Source organism: Lynx canadensis, chromosome A1 (genome assembly GCF_007474595.2).
Source record: "Lynx canadensis isolate LIC74 chromosome A1, mLynCan4.pri.v2, whole genome shotgun sequence".
NCBI classification, from domain to species: Eukaryota; Metazoa; Chordata; class Mammalia; order Carnivora; family Felidae; genus Lynx; species Lynx canadensis.
The window spans coordinates 32252595-32268700 of record NC_044303.2 but is presented as its reverse complement, the minus strand read 5'-3'; the positions used below and the strand labels follow the sequence as shown (position 1 = coordinate 32268700).

General features: G+C 35.4%; 1 pseudogene; it reads left to right on the top strand.

Moving 5' to 3' along the window:
- The window catches only part of LOC115523534, an 88928-nt pseudogene extending 73425 nt beyond the window's left edge, over positions 1-15503 (top strand).
- The last annotated feature ends 603 nt before the right edge of the window (positions 15504-16106 follow it).

Here is a 16106-nt window from a genome sequence, read left to right as displayed (position 1 = left end):
CTAATCTTGAGGGGGAAAAATTACCTAAAGGGATATTCTGAAACGTTACCTTACCTGGAAAAAGAGAATTATGTCCCAGTTACAGGTTTTTTGTTTGTTTGTTTGTTTTATCAAAGGGGAAAAATCAGCAGAATATAAGGTTTCAAAAAATAGATGTGAATGCTGCTCATAGGAAATGAAACAGATGTCTGGGGCAAAAGTCTATTTCATTGGAGGGGGGAACAGAAACACTTGTGAAAGCCATACCCCCAAAAGTAGTCCATGAAAAGACAGACAAAATCATGAAATTATAGAATACTCCCTCCCCCATGTCCCACCACCAAACCATGAACCTCCAGGATAATAGCTATGAACTACAGCTAAAAGAAATGTCAGACACAGAATCTCTCTCAGAATCTGCACAAAAGGAAACCTTAAAGCATAAGAAGACAAAAATAAGGACACTAAAGGAATTTGATGTCTATGGTACCTATATCCAAAATATATAGTAACATAGCCCAACTCTCAGCCAGATTAACATAAATCCTCACAATGAAGGCCCATTTATCTCAGTCCTTATCACTCTATATAGCATGTTGGCATCACTTGACAAAAAAACCAAAACACATTGAAAGGCATGCTAAACGGCAAGAAAAACAAATTCTCAAGAATTAAAGCAACCATCAGAATGAGACTCTGAAGTCATGAATTACTGAATTCTACACCTGAAACCAATTTTACCATATATGTTAACTAATTAGAATTTAAATAAAAACTTGAAGAAAAAAAAAAACAGACTGAGATATGACCCATGTCGGAATTATCAGACAGGAGATATAATTAATTTGGTGAGGAACCAAAAGGAAAAAATAAACAGTGCAAAAGAATATGTAGATAATATATTAACAGAGACATGAAAATACTGAGAATGAATTAAAGGAAATTCTAGAAGTTAAAGATACAGGAACAAAACTGAAAAATGGCTTGAACAGGTTCCTTAATAGATTCTACACAGCTGAGGAAAGAATCAATGAACTTGAAGATAGGTCAATAGAAACTTCCCAAACTAAAACCCAAAGCGAAAATGAATTAAAAAAAAAAAAAAAAAAAAAAGGAAAAGTGCACAACATCCAAGAACTGTACGATAATAATGATAATAACCAGGAATAACTTACACATAATTGGAAAACCAGTAGTAAGAAAAAATGGTAGAAGAAATATTTATTTATTCATTTATTCAATGTTTACTCATATTTGAGAGAGAGTGTGCATGCGGGTGTGAATGGCTAGGCACAAACTGGGAAGGGGCAGAGAGAGGGGAAGACAGGACAGGAAGCAGGCTCTAATGCTGGGCTCAAACTCACAAACCCAAAGACCTAGACCTGAGCCAAAGTCGGATGTTTAACCGGCTGAGCCACCCAGGTGCCCCAGAAGAAATATTTAAAGTAATATGGCCAATTATTACTAAATTAACAATAGGTACTAATCCATAAATTCAAGAATCTCAGAGAACCACAAGCAATATTAGAAAAACAAAAACAAACTTCCCCCCCAAAAAAATAAAACTAGGCATATCATATTTAAACTCTGGGGGGAAATAGAAGAGAATATTAAAGGAAGAAAAAGGAAAAAAATAAACGCTTACATATAGAGAAATAAAGATAAGTATTTCAGCAGACTTCTCATTAAAAAAACATGCAAAAAAGCAGTATGGATTAAAATAACTGTTCAGAGATGGAAAAAAAAATCTAGAAATCTATTCCAATCTATATCCAGGGAAATTATCCTTCAAAAGTGAAGGAGAAGTAAAGACTGAAAAAAAAAAATGAGGGAAATCATTTTTTAGCAGACTTGTTATAAAAGAAATATAAAATAAAATTCTTCAGGCAGGAACAAAAAAGATATAGGTCAGAAACTTAGAACTACCTAAAGAAGAGGGTTGCAAAAACCATAAATGAAAACAAAATAAAATCATTTATGTTCTTTATTCTTTGTTGATGTAAAAGACAACCACTGTTCAAAGCACTGTACCAACAATGTGTTGCGTGTGTACAACATATGAATAATTGATATAAATGGCAGCAACGTCATAAAGCATACCAGAAAGGAATGGAGGATAAATTCATAAAGGTAACTGCGAAGTTTGGTTCCTAGTTAAAAACCTATGTGTGGCTTATTTCACTTAGCATAACATTCTCCAGTTCCATCCACGTTGCTACAAAGGGCCATATTTCATTCTTTCTCATTGCTAGGTAGTACTCCATTGTGTATATAAACCACAATTTCTTTATCCATTCATCAGTTGATGGACATTTAGGCTCTTTCCATAATTTGGCTATTGTTGAGAGTGCTGCTATAAACATTGGGGTACAAGTGAAATAAGCCATACAGAGAAAGACAGATACCATATGTTTTCACTTTTATGTAGATCCTGAGAAACTTAACAGAAACCCATGGGGGAGGAGAAAGAAAAAAAAAAAAAAGAGGTTAGAGTGGGAGAGAGCCAAAGCATAAGAGACTCTTAAAAACTGAGAACTGAGGGTTGATGGCAGGTGGGAGGGAGAGGAGGGTGGGTGATGGGTATTGAAGAGGGCATCTTTTGGGATGAGCACTGGGTGTTGTATGGAAACCAATTTGACAATAAATTTCATATATTGAAAAAATAAATTAAATTAAATTAAATTAAATTAAATTAAATTAAATTAAATTAAAAACTTCAAAAAAAAACAAAAACAAAAAACCTATGTGTGATTTTTCAGGCCTGAGTACAGGCAATTACAAAGGCTTTACTTGTCACATCTTACAAAGGAAAGCTGCCCTCTCCACACAGACATGGTATACTACAGTCTCTGAAGGAAGTTGAGTCAAGGTCTGAGGCCCCCTGGACATCATGCTCTTCACACACGTGCATTTCTACTGCCATCACCTCCATTTCTAGGTCTCTTTATCTGAGGCCTTGGACAGAGGTCTTTTTTAGGCTCCTCCGCTGATGTCTCATATGGGGGAGGAAGAGGAAGTAGAAACCATGAAGACACTTTTCCCCAACCTCAGTTCCTAGTACTTTTCCACTCCTATCCTTTCCCTCTAGCTCTCCCTGACTTCAGGGACCATGAAAGTGACAGAGACTTTAGGCCAACAGTGAGCCAACCCCCACATTTTCATTGCCCCTTGATTGGTGGGGGCAAATGGAGCAGGAGTGGTTCTGTGGGGTAAAATGGACTAGGAGTGGGGGATGGGCTTCCTTGGTTTTAGCCTTTTGCTTATTATCCATTGAAGCAAATGATTAAACACTTAACTCTTCCACTTTTTTGGCTTGTTCCTTTAATTGGCCAATTGACTTCAGTCAGCTCAGTCTCTCTTTCCCAACTCTGCTGAAATCCGTTCAGCAACTGCATCACACATGAAGCGTTACAGTGAAATTTCATTATGTATATACATTACTTACATATACATGTTGTGAATACTAGAAGAAGCACTAAAATAGTTTTAAAAGAGGATAAATAATACACAAAGAAAAAAATATAAATTACAATTAAAAAGTTGGAGAATTTGAAACTTCTTTGTTATAAATATCAGTTAGGGTGGAGTTGACCGGAACAGTACTATCAGTTAACTTGGTCATTTTAGCATTTATAGAACACTCCGTCCAAACCCAACAGAAAACACATTCTTCTCACCCACACATGAAACAGTTGCAGTTAGACCACATTCAGGCCATCAAACAGAAGTTGGCAAAGGGATCAGAAAGCCTGAGTGCGCCCTCCTTTGGCGCTCAGGGGAAGGTCAGAGCACACCCAGCCCTCACATAGGAAACCTTCACCACAATCTCACACTGCAACCCCAGTCAATATGCTTTTCCTGCTTTTTCAAGTTATTTTCAGACCTCCTTGGGAGTCAGCCCTGTTTCATGCCTTCTTGGTGTGCATGTGATGTCATCATTCTACACACTCAAACCATTAAATACGTGTGTTTGTGTGATTTACACACATTTGAGCTAAAGGTAGAATATAACATAATAGGTACTCATAATAGGTACTCACAAATATTATCATAAGGAATTTAACATTTAGTTTGTCCTAAAATAAAATTCAATGAAATATTCTTGCTAGTCCTAAACCTTTTCTAAAGAGAAAGAATTGTGATTTCTCTTTAGATGCATTTAATTTAGCGAAGCTTATAGATGATTTAAGAATAGATGATTCTTTCCAATTCATTGAATCTTTTCAGGTACTATTGACTTGCTCATCCCATCTTAAGCCCATATATTTTTCTATACCCTCACTGTTTCCCAAATATATAAGAAAATATATCTGTGGATCTGAGTAAAAATCTTTCTCATCCAACACAAATTCCTTTAAAAACCTAATAAGAAAGCAATTGGAAAAAGAGACAGCGGTTCTTCTTTACTTTCTCTCATCCTTCCTGTTTAATTTCTTTCCCTCATGACTTGGATTTATTTTGGTTTGTGATCACATGCTAATTTGCACAGTTCAGTTCACCCAGATGGAGCATATAGCTACCTACAGGGGTAACAGTACATTTCTTTAGATACTTTCTCAAGGTCTAATGGTTTATATATCCCCAGGATCAACTTTCTTAAGCAGCAGGCAGTAAGTATCTTCACAATTGTTAAGTTATAAAAGTGTTTCCTAAACTCTGTGTCTTAACTTCATGAGGTTCCTATTTAATAGCTGTATGTCCTAATAATTCTATAATATCAGAAGAGAGCAAAAACTCACAAAGAAACACTTTCTGGAGGGGAATATACTTATGCAGAAGTTTGTAGAATGTATCACATTTATATATTAGGTACATCTTAGGTTCTGTGTGTATTGCACAATTTATTTATCTTATCACAAGCTTAGCTACTTTGGGTACTAGGTTTTGATTAATACCTTCAGGAAAGATAAAAGTTTTCTTTCACACAAACTGAATGTTTTTATGAACATATCTAACACCCGATCCGTTTCCTCTTCTTCTTGCTTGAGGGTAAATGTAAGGCAAAAATCAGTTTGCCAGTAACTTTTAAAATTTAATTTAAAAGGAAGGGATATTCATTTAAGGGGAAATAGATTTTATTATCTGAGGCAATTTTTGCAATTAAGATACTGAAGAGTTCTGCCAGTAGAACAGGTCTATACCCTTCCAATGAAAGGGAATTGCTTTAACATGAGGAAAGCTTTAAAGTTTCACTCTGTAATTTCACTTGCTTTAATGGAAATACTTTAACACCTCTGCTCCTATCAGCCCCTGCCTCGTGTTATAACATCCCCATCTAGATCAAAAGCAGAAACAGAAACATTGACATTATCCAGGGTGGTCTGATTTGTATTGTGAAATCACACTTCAAAATGTCTTCTTATATTATTCTAGCTGACACTCAATATTCTATTAGTTTCGGGTGTACAACTTAGTTATTTGACATTTGCGTACATTACAAAATGCTCACATGATAAGTCTAGTTACTGTCACCATACAGTTATTACAATATCATTGACTCTACTCCCTATGATGTGCTTAACATCCTTAGGATTTATTTATAACTGTAAATGTCTTTTATATTTCATTTTTATCAATAGTTGCTACCTTAACAAAAACTAGTCTAAATGCAATGAAAAAAAAAAAAAAGGAAATGTTATCTTCCTCACGTAGGTAGCTGAATTCATGTGCTGTCTTCCATTTTTTTAATCCTATTTCATACAATTACACGTTTTCCCCCTCTGGGACCTTAGAAAATTGTATTGTGATTTGCTTGCTGAATGCATTAACTAGCAGGGGGTAGAGCACCATGATATGATTCCTTGATGCTATGCTCTCTTTATGTGCTACCTCTAAGGCTTCAGTTTTCACTCAATAAGATCATCATATTCATGGGAGTAGCCAGAGTAGGTTTTTACATAAAGTGAAACTTCCCAAGAAATATCAGCTATTTTAACTCTTGGTCAGTAATTTAATGATTAAAGGAACTTGATCAAACGTGAAACTGTTTGCTCAAGCTTTCACATTAAGGCAATGGAAAAGCCTGGACTAGATTCTATTTCTACTGATATGTAGTGTCCATGTCTCTTTTCTGATACCTGCTACTTTGATCACTTTGTATCTGTCTGCCACTGATAATCTGCATTTATATAGTACAGGTATTTTATATACTGCAATACATGGTGATTTCATTATAATGTCTTCCCCAATAGATTGCACTCTACTAAAGGAACAAGGAAAGAGAGAGAGAAAGATCATGACATTCTCTTAAAAATCTCTAGTGCTTAGCACATGATTGCAAATTTCTAACATCACTCAATATTTGGTGATCTGAATGAAAGCGCTATATTAATGACATTTTTGTAATGCAGGTATTGAAATGAAATAAATGAAATAAATTAATTAAATGCCACATGTAATCAGAGTATATTAATCTAGAGTCTCACAAAAATATTATAATTTAAATCATACCATTTCTCTTCCTCCTAGTACTTAGCATTTTATTATTTTTACTATAATAGTATCACTATAAAAAAACAATAACAAATTCTCAAAGCATCCATGCTAAAGGTCATCTTGTAGGCAACATCTCATCATAATTATTTTTTGATGCTTGTATCAGAAATGAAAAAATACTCATTCTTTATTAAATTAGGCCTTAGGGAGATCTTTGGTATATTGACGTAGTGGTTATACTATTTACACTGCAGAGGTATAAGAACAACAGGGAATGATATCTTTGGCAAAACACTGTTTATTTTTAATTTTTTTAAGTTTATTTATTTATTTTAAGAGAAATAGCGAGAGACAGAGGGTCACAAGCAGGCTCTAAGCTGTCAACACAGAACCTGATGCGGGGCTGGAACCCACAAAGCCGGGAAATCATGACCTGAGGCGAAACCAAAAAAGTTGGACACTTAGCTGACTGAGCCACCCAGGTGCCCCAAAACACTTTAAAAACAAAATGCCTAGGTTAAAGTTGTCCTATACCTCAATTTCCAGAATCGTATCTAGTTAAAATCTAAACTTAGAGGTAAAGAAGTCCACTTCAGTAGAGAAGTCATTGTTTACCCTGGAGGTGAAGCCAAGAAAACTGGTTCGATTTTGGGGTGAACATATGAATTCAAGTAACTTCACTGGATTCAGTGCAAAATACGGTGGGGAGGGACAGAGTTTCATATGGAGAGTAGAAAGAAGGATTTCGGACACATAGCCAGTGCTGTAATCTAAGCCCTGTCATGTTACATGTATTTTTCACCTCAGTATAAGAACACTTCAATTTCTCCAGATGTTCTTAAATAGAGATAATTATACATGTATTAACTCAGCTATAATTTTGGAAAAGTAAATTTTAAATGAATATCTCAGTATTACCAAAGTAAATTTATTTACAACTGGTTTTCCATTGCTTCAATATGATAGCATAATAAATTTACATTTATCCTCTTAACTTTTATAGCATTATATATATATATATAATTCTTAAATTTGTGAGCATGATATTACCTATTTGAGTTGGCAGTAGCATATAGAAAGAAATGTATATGCTTCATAATAATAATGATATTTGTAATATAAAATGATAATAAGTAGTAACATTTATAATAATAATAAAACTAGTATATCATTATTTTTATTTTAAAGGGCTTTATTTTTTTAATTAATTTATTTATTTTGAGAGAGAGAGAAAGAGAGAGACAGAATGCATGTGCAATTCGGGTAGGGGTAGAGAGAGAGAATCCCAAGAAGGTTCTGCACTGTCAGTGTGGAGCCCAATGTGAGTCTCGAACTCATGAACCATGAGATCATGACCTGGGCTGAAAACAAGAGTCAGATTCTTAACTGACTGAGCCACCCAGGCTTCCCTTAAAGGACTTTTATAGACAGTTTTAAGTTCACAGAAAAACTGAGAGGAAGATGCAGAGATTTCCCATAAATCTCCTGTTCCTACACATGTAGAGCCTTCCCCCCCATTATCAACTTCCTTCACCAAGAATGGCACATTTATTACAGTTGATAAACTGATGTTGACACATTGTAGTCACACAAAGTTCATCTATAGTTTACATTAGGGCTTGTTCTTGATGTGCATTGTATGGTTCTGGACCAATGTATAAAAATATATGTCTATCATTATAATATCATACAGGATATTTTTAGTGCCATAAAATTTCTCTGTGCTTATTCTATTCATCCCTCCTCACTCCCAAGCCCAGTTCCTGGAAAGCAGTGATCTATTTATTGCCTCCATAGTTTAGCTTTTATAGAATGTCATATAGTATATAGGCTTTTAGATTAACTTCTTTCACTTGGTAATTATGCATTTACGTTTCCTCCATGACTTCTCATGGCTCGATAGCTCATTTCTTTTTAGCACTGAATGACAGAATAATATTCCATTGTCTGTATGTACCACAGTTTATTTATCCACTCACCTATTGAAGAACATCTTGATTGGTTCTAAGTTTTGGCAATTATGAATAAAGCTGCTGTAAACATCCCTATTTTGTGTGGATATAAATTCTCACCTCACATCTTTTGGATAAATGTATTTTGAAAATAGTATTTTTACATGTAGTTTTTTGTTGTTGTTGTTGTTGTTGTTGTTGTTGTTGTTGCATTTATCTTGTTTGATGTTTTTATAGCTTCCTAGATCTGTGATTTGGTGTCTGACATTAATTTGGGGAAATTCTTGGTCATTATTGTCTTAAATATTTCTTCTGATCCTTTCTTTTTTTCTTCTCCTTCTAGTATTTCTATTATCCTATGTTATACCTTCTATTGTTACCCCACAGTACTTGGATATTCTATCTTATTCTTTTTCAGTCTTTGTTCCCTTTGCTTTACAGTTTGGGAAGTTTCTATCGAGATATCTTTAAGACCAGAAACTCTTTCCAGTCTACTAATAAACCTATCGAAGTCAGTTTTCATTTCTGTTACAGTGATTTTTTTATCTACAAAAAAATTTTTGGTTCTTTCTTAGGATTTCCATCTCTGTTTATTTTGCCCATCTGTTCTTGGATGCTGCTATTTTATCCATGAGATCCCTTAGCATATTAGTCAGAATTGTTTTAAATTCTCCTTCTGATGATTCCAACATCCTTGTCATGTCTGGTTCTGTCTCTTCAAATTGTGTGGGTTTTTTGGTTTGTTTGGTTTCTTTTTTTTTTTTTTCCTTTAGGTATGTCTTATAATTTTTATTTTTAGTCAGACAGGAGATACTGGTGAGAACTGCTATAAATAGGCCTTTAGTAACGTGGTAGTGAGATGTGTGGGGGGTGGGGGAGCATTCTACAGTCCTGTGATCAGGTCTCAGGTTTTTAATGAGCCTATGCCTCAGGACTGTGAACATTACAAGTGTTTTCATTTTTTTCTTACCCTCCCCCCACTTCCTTGGATGGGACACGTGGGCTAACGTAGTATGAAGTTGGGTTTTTCCTTCTCCCAGGTAAATTAGGTTCTGATAATATCTCATCAGGTTAAACAGTTTCTCCTAAGGGCAGGCCATGTCTGGTATATTTCAAAATAGCTCCTTTTTCCTTACCCCTGCCGGAAGCTGCAAGAGATTGGTGAGAACCTGGTTGAGCCTCTAGAGGTAAACCTCATATTGTGGGTGTCCCCCGAGGACTGGGTTCCCCATGGAGTGTTTTGTTTTGTTTTGTTTTTGCTTGAGAGATAGAGAGAGAGCCTGCAAGTGAGCAAGTTGCAAAGAGAGTGAGAGAGGGAGAAAGAGAGAGAGAGAGAGAAGCCCAAAGTGAAGCGAGGCTGGAGCTCACAGGACATGGGCTGAAACTCACAAACCATAAGACCATGACCTGAGCCAATGTCAGATGCTTAACAGCCTGAGCCACCCAAGCACCCCTCCCTGTGGAGTTTTTAACACTGAGTTGCACACACTGAGCCTCCAGCAATTTGGCAATTACAGCTCAGGTCTCTTCCCTGACACTGGTTCCTGCAGCAGTTTCTGCTGGAGTTTGTACTCTGCTACGTTTGTTATTCTGTGTATTTGTTTGTTGGTCAGATTCTCTTAGGGACAGTGGTTTGCCTTGTGCCTTCACCTTTCTAAGGGATTGTAGAAGAGTGACAATTTTGCCAGTCTCTTCAGCTTTTTTACTTGTTGTTAGGATGGAGTGGTACCTTCCAAGCTCCTGACATGCAGAACTGGAAACCCCAGAATTATTTATTTGCTATATGTTCATTGAAATTTTACTAAGTGCCAGGAATCTACTACAAGGGGAGTCAACACAAATAAGACAGACAAAATTTCTGTCTTATAACAGAATTTACCAATGGACAACTGAAAAGACATTTAATATTAACTGCTTTAATTTTAGAGTTAAAAAAGGCAGTATAAGTCATTAAAAAGAGGCAAAACCTAATTTTGCCATCAATGCATACCGAAGTATCACTGAAATTTGGTATTTATATAATCTAATTGATCCCATAACAACATTGCCAGAAAAAAAAATATTGTAGAATACTAAAGATACTATGAAACAAAGAAGTAAAGTAATTTTCTTATAAGCAACCTATAAGGCAAATGAGAATTCAAATCTCATAGCAGATGCTATGCTCTGAATGTTTTTATCCCCCAAAGTTCGCATGTTGAAATCCTAACCTCTGGAGGTGATGGTATTAGTAGGTGGGACCTTTCAGAAATGCTTAAGTCATAGAGATGGAACCCTGCTGAATGGGGTTTAATGCCTTATAAAAGAGGTTTCAAAGAGATTCCTGGCCCCTTTTGCCATGTGAGGACACAAGAACACTCATTTGACCATGATGGCGCCCTGGTCTCAGACTTCCAACTCCAGCAGAACTGGGAGAAATGATTATCTAGTGTGTATACAGTGCCCAGTCTGTGGCATTTTGTTATTGCAGCCTGAATGGACTAAAACAGTAGATAGTAGACTTGTAGAAACTTCAGTGAATTGTTTTCATAGTATATGGATATGAAGAGAAAAGGTAAAACCCTATATTACTTTATCTTTTTTTCACAATTAAGTTTAATGAAACTGACTGAATATGACAACTCAGAGATAGAGCTGGTTGATGGATATGGCTAGGTAAGAAATTCTCTGGAATTACTTTGTTGCAGAGTTTTTCTTCGGCATTGTATATTAATAATAAAAATCTAAATGATTCTCAATAGCCATTATTTAGGAAATCAGATAGTTTCCTTACTTTTATTTTTGAGTGGGAGGAAATGAGTAAAAAGATTAATAAATCATAATTTTAAAAAATATGTACCTAGTGACATGGCTTTCAGTCCTGGGGCTGTGAAGGAGATAATCTTAATAGTTTGGCAATACGTGGATCTCTAGAGATTTCCTCATTGACCACCTCCTGCTCAGTGGTAATAAGGGGACCAGTTGCCTTATTATTCATTGGATTAGAAATGCAGGTATTTGAAGAGTATGTAGACTTTTATTGTCTCTGTTTTTTCCCCTTTTTTCTTTTTTACAGCTAGTATGCTTGTTTGGGGATTATTTATAACTTGAGGAAGAAAAGCCTGAGGACCTAGTTTTTCATATTTCTAACTTTCAGGGAACAAACTACTAAGTTCAAGGGACCAAACGACCACTAATCTCCCCTAATTAAATCCCACACTACACAGTTTTGGGAATGTTTGCTCTCCATTTAAATAACCATAAGGAAAAATGTTTTGATATTTCATTTGAGAGCTGAGGGTTCAGAATGTAAAGTTAAGCTAAAGTATATATTGAATGTTATGTCATTTGAACTTCTCTTCTAAAATTATATACATATAGTTTGTTAATCTTCCAATTTTAGTAGTTACGAATTAAGGTATGTAAATATTCTGATTATTTATTTTTAGTCATGCTGTACTGAACATATATAAATTTAGAAAACATTGATTCTCTAGTATGTACCACCATGTTCACTTTGCATTAATATTTTAAAGCAAGAAAAAAAAGAAAAGGAAGAGAAACAAATCAGGAGGGAGGGGGAGGGAAGGAAGGAAGGATTTTCCTGAACTAAAGTTTGATCTTCTCTATTTTCTTTGCTCAGAAATCATATATAAGGTGAAAAAGCATACATCTTTCACATACTTAAACATTCTTCACCAAGAATGCTTAAATTATCACCAAATGCAAACTTCTAAACATATGGCTTGCCCTCTCCTTAAGCCTTTTGCTGCAATTATTTCTGGGACATTTCTGAATATCTGAGAAAGGGAAGAAATTAATTTTCTGATATGCAATGGATTTTTGTAGAGGTAGAAAATTTCACATAAGGTAGAGTTTGGAACAACTGTGTACTCAGAACAAAAAGAAGAAATCTGATGGTTATTTTCCTAGTTAATCCAGAAAGCATAATCATTGTGAAACAGAAAGGCTGAATTCAAGGAATAATAGTATCAATGTGAAACATTCCTTTATTATGCATTTGTGTTAGCTGAAAGGAAGGGTTGTATCTTGTAGAGAAAATACGTTGACCTAGGAATCAGGTATGTTGATATTCTCTCAAATCTGTCCTAGATAGCAAGCTTGACATAGGCAAGTCTGTTAACGTCTTTACCTCCATTTCTTCATCTATAAAATTATGGGCCAGGTATATATTTTCGTAGGTCTTTTACAGCTTGAAAATCATGTCATTCTGAAGGCTTGTATTTCATTATCCCTTATCAATAGCAAAGAAACAAAAAGTACAAAAAGCATTGATTTACTTTATCTGTGCATAATCCAGAAAACATCACTAATAAAATAATTTATTTTGTATCGGGAATTGGATTATTTGCATTGTATCTTGGGACCTGAAAAATTCTATACATAGAACAGGATTATGGAAATCTATTAACCTGTGGCATTTGCTCATGTTGCATTTTACATGTAATATTTAAAATGAGGAGGGTGAAGAGTTTGCACAGCACCTGTCAACATTTAACCTTGAATATGTCAAGAAATATTAGCTATTATGTTTGTTTGAACAATATGTTCCCAAATCCATATAGTCATAGTGATTCTATCTATACATAATATTTGATACAAACCCATTTATGATCAGAATTGGAATTCAAAACAATTCCTAAAATTATAGTTTTGATTTTGTAGTATTACATCGTGCTACTTGCAAACCATTAAGTGAATTCATAATTCTTTGTTTAGTGGCCAAAAACTTAATTAAGTAAACTCCTTATTAAAGAGAAAAGTATAGACCATAAATCACACTGTAACTCAGAATAGAATAAACAAGTAAAAAAGTTCAAAATCACAGTCCTTTTGACTGAAATGTATATAGTAATGTTTAATCTAAAATGACAGCATGATTAGAGATTTATCAATTAAACAAATATGAAGAGATGATTTTTAAATAATTTAAAATTCATCCAGAAACTGTGTAAAATGTCGAAAATACCTGTATCAAATAGTTTGCTCAGCCATGCTTTATAATTATTGAATAATAATGTCTTAAAACTTTTTTTGAGTCATAATTTGTTCAAAAATACTTTTTTTCAAACATGGTTATATATCTGGAGACCTCATTTTTTGAAACAACATTCTGCACATTTTAGAGAGCCATGGAAGAAGATTCTGAGTTCTCTGTACTCTTCAGATATGGATCCTGTGGTGGTATAAAATGAGCTCAGACTGAACCAGCAGCTTGCTAACACATATCTGAATTTTTCTGATAATTCAGCATAGAGGAGTTACAGATGATAGCCAAGGGTGCTATATTCCTCCGCATTTAAGGAACAGAGAAGTTACTAAAACAGTCTATGATAAAGACAGTTCATAGTTTGAATAAAGGATGTGCACAACACTTTTGAGGTCCATGGTGACTCAAGAGGAAAGTCTAGTTTTTCAGTGATTGTGGAAATGGACAAAGGGGAAGGTTTGGTGATCACGGTTAAGGAGACTGATAGCACTGGCAGCCATGATTACGGAAGTGGCTCTGACAAACTTGAATATGGTGGAAACAGTTGATGGTATGACAAATCAGATGAAGATGATTGATCAAAACCCCTCCCATTAAGTGAGTGCTTGGAACAGAAACCCTTCTCTGGAGATAAGACTGGAATTAACTTTGAGAAATATGACATTCCAATTGAGGCAACAGGCAACAATTGTCTCCCACATAATGAAAGTTTCAGTGATGTTGAGAGGGGAGAAATCATCCTGAGAAACAGTTTATTTGTTATACTCCCCTGACTTCAGTGCAGAGGGATGCTATTCTTACTATCAAAGAGAAAAGATATTTGATGGCTTGTACCCAAACAGGGTCTGTAGAAACTGCAGTATTTCTCTTGCCCATCTTGAGTCTGATATATTCCAATGGTCCAGGGGGGACTTTGAGGACCAGAAAAGAAAAGGGAAGGTTTGGGAGCTGCAAAAAAATATCCAGTTTTCTTTGTATTAGCACTAATGAGAGAATTGGCAGTACTGACCTATGAGAAAGCTATATCTAGGGTTTTTCTTTGGATTATTTCTGGTGGTGCCAATATTGGTCAGCAGATTTAAGACTTAGAACATGGATGCTACTTGTTAGTACCATTTAAGAGGCCTTGTAGATATGATGGAAAGAGGAAATACTGGATTAGACTTCTGACAATACTTGGTATTGGATAAAGCTGATAGTATGTTCGCTATGGAGTTTGAAGCTCAAATATGTAAAATACTTGAAAAAATAGCATGGTATCAAAGGGAGATCACCATTCCATGATGTTTAGTGCTACTTTCCCTAGGGAAATAATGATGCTTGCTCATGATTTCTTTGATGAATATATCTTTCTGGCTGTGGGAAGATTGGTTCTACTTCTGAGAATATCCCACAGAAGGAGTCAGACAAATGGTAGTTTCGGCTTGACTTTCAAAAGGCAAGGATTCGCTGACCCTTAGCGTTTGCAGAGACCAAAAAGGGTGCAGATTCTCTGGAGGATTTTTTTTATACAAAAAAGGATACGCTTACATCAGTATCCATGAAGAACAGCCTTATAGAGACAGAGAAGAGGCCTTGACCTGTTCCTTTATGGAAAAAGTCCAATTCTAGTGGCTATATCAATAGCATCAAGAAGATTGGGTGTTTCAAATATGAAACAACTTGTCAATTTTGACTCGCCAATGATATTGAAGAAACGTACATCACATTGGCTTTGCAGAATGTGTACGAAAACTGCTACCTTGTTCTCTTAAGAGAAGCGTAAATATTACCAAGGGTTTGTTGGATCTTCTTGCAGGGACTAAACAAGTACTGTCATCTTGGTTAGAAATACGGCATATGAACACCACTACACGGGTAGCAGTTGTGTGCATTCCAGGAGTCATAGATTCAGTAGACAATTTGGTGCCAGAGACTATCAACATAGTACTGGCACTAGCAATTCCAGCTTCTGTAGCAACTATGTGTGGGAGCACTTGCCACAGTGGTAGCAACTCTACAGCAGCAGAGACTGCTAGAGATGGTTATGGAGGCTTTTACAGTAGTAAGGATTTAGAGGAAATTACAACTCCCAAGGGGTGTACTCAGGAGTTGCCATGAGACAATTGAATCTGCTTGGCAGTGGGTCACTCCGTCCAACAAACTAATAGGGAAACCACATGTAATGTAGCCTGACAATACCTGTATAGCCTCAAGAACTCACAACAAGTTACCAACTGTGATATTCCACTGATTTGTTTAAAAGAACTTAAGGTCATAAGAAGAGATGAAAGGAATAATCAGCCCTCTTCAGAGATACTTTCAAGACATCAGTTCCTATACTTTAGAGTAACTGCCCTCCTGCCCACCCCATCCCAAACTACATTTATAATTTTATAACAGGATCATTTGTTTGTTAATGTACTGTGCCTTTAACTTTACACAAATTTTTGTTTTGATGTCCTGTTGACTTGATAATACTCAAGATATTACTTGTTTTGACAAAACAAACTGATGGAACATAAGCTAAAGTTAAAAAAAAATCTGTGCATTTTAAAACAAGCACACATTTACAAACAAAACTCGATTCCCTATTTAAGTATTTAAGGAGTAGATGGACTTTATTACAGTAAACCTCTCTCTAAAGGCTATTTGACTTCCCAAATATGTCATTACAGAGAACAGCAGATATATGTTTTCCAGATTAAAATATTGTAATGGCAATGCCATCCTTTCTCCTTAATATAAGAATGTGTTTTGCCTTATGATTG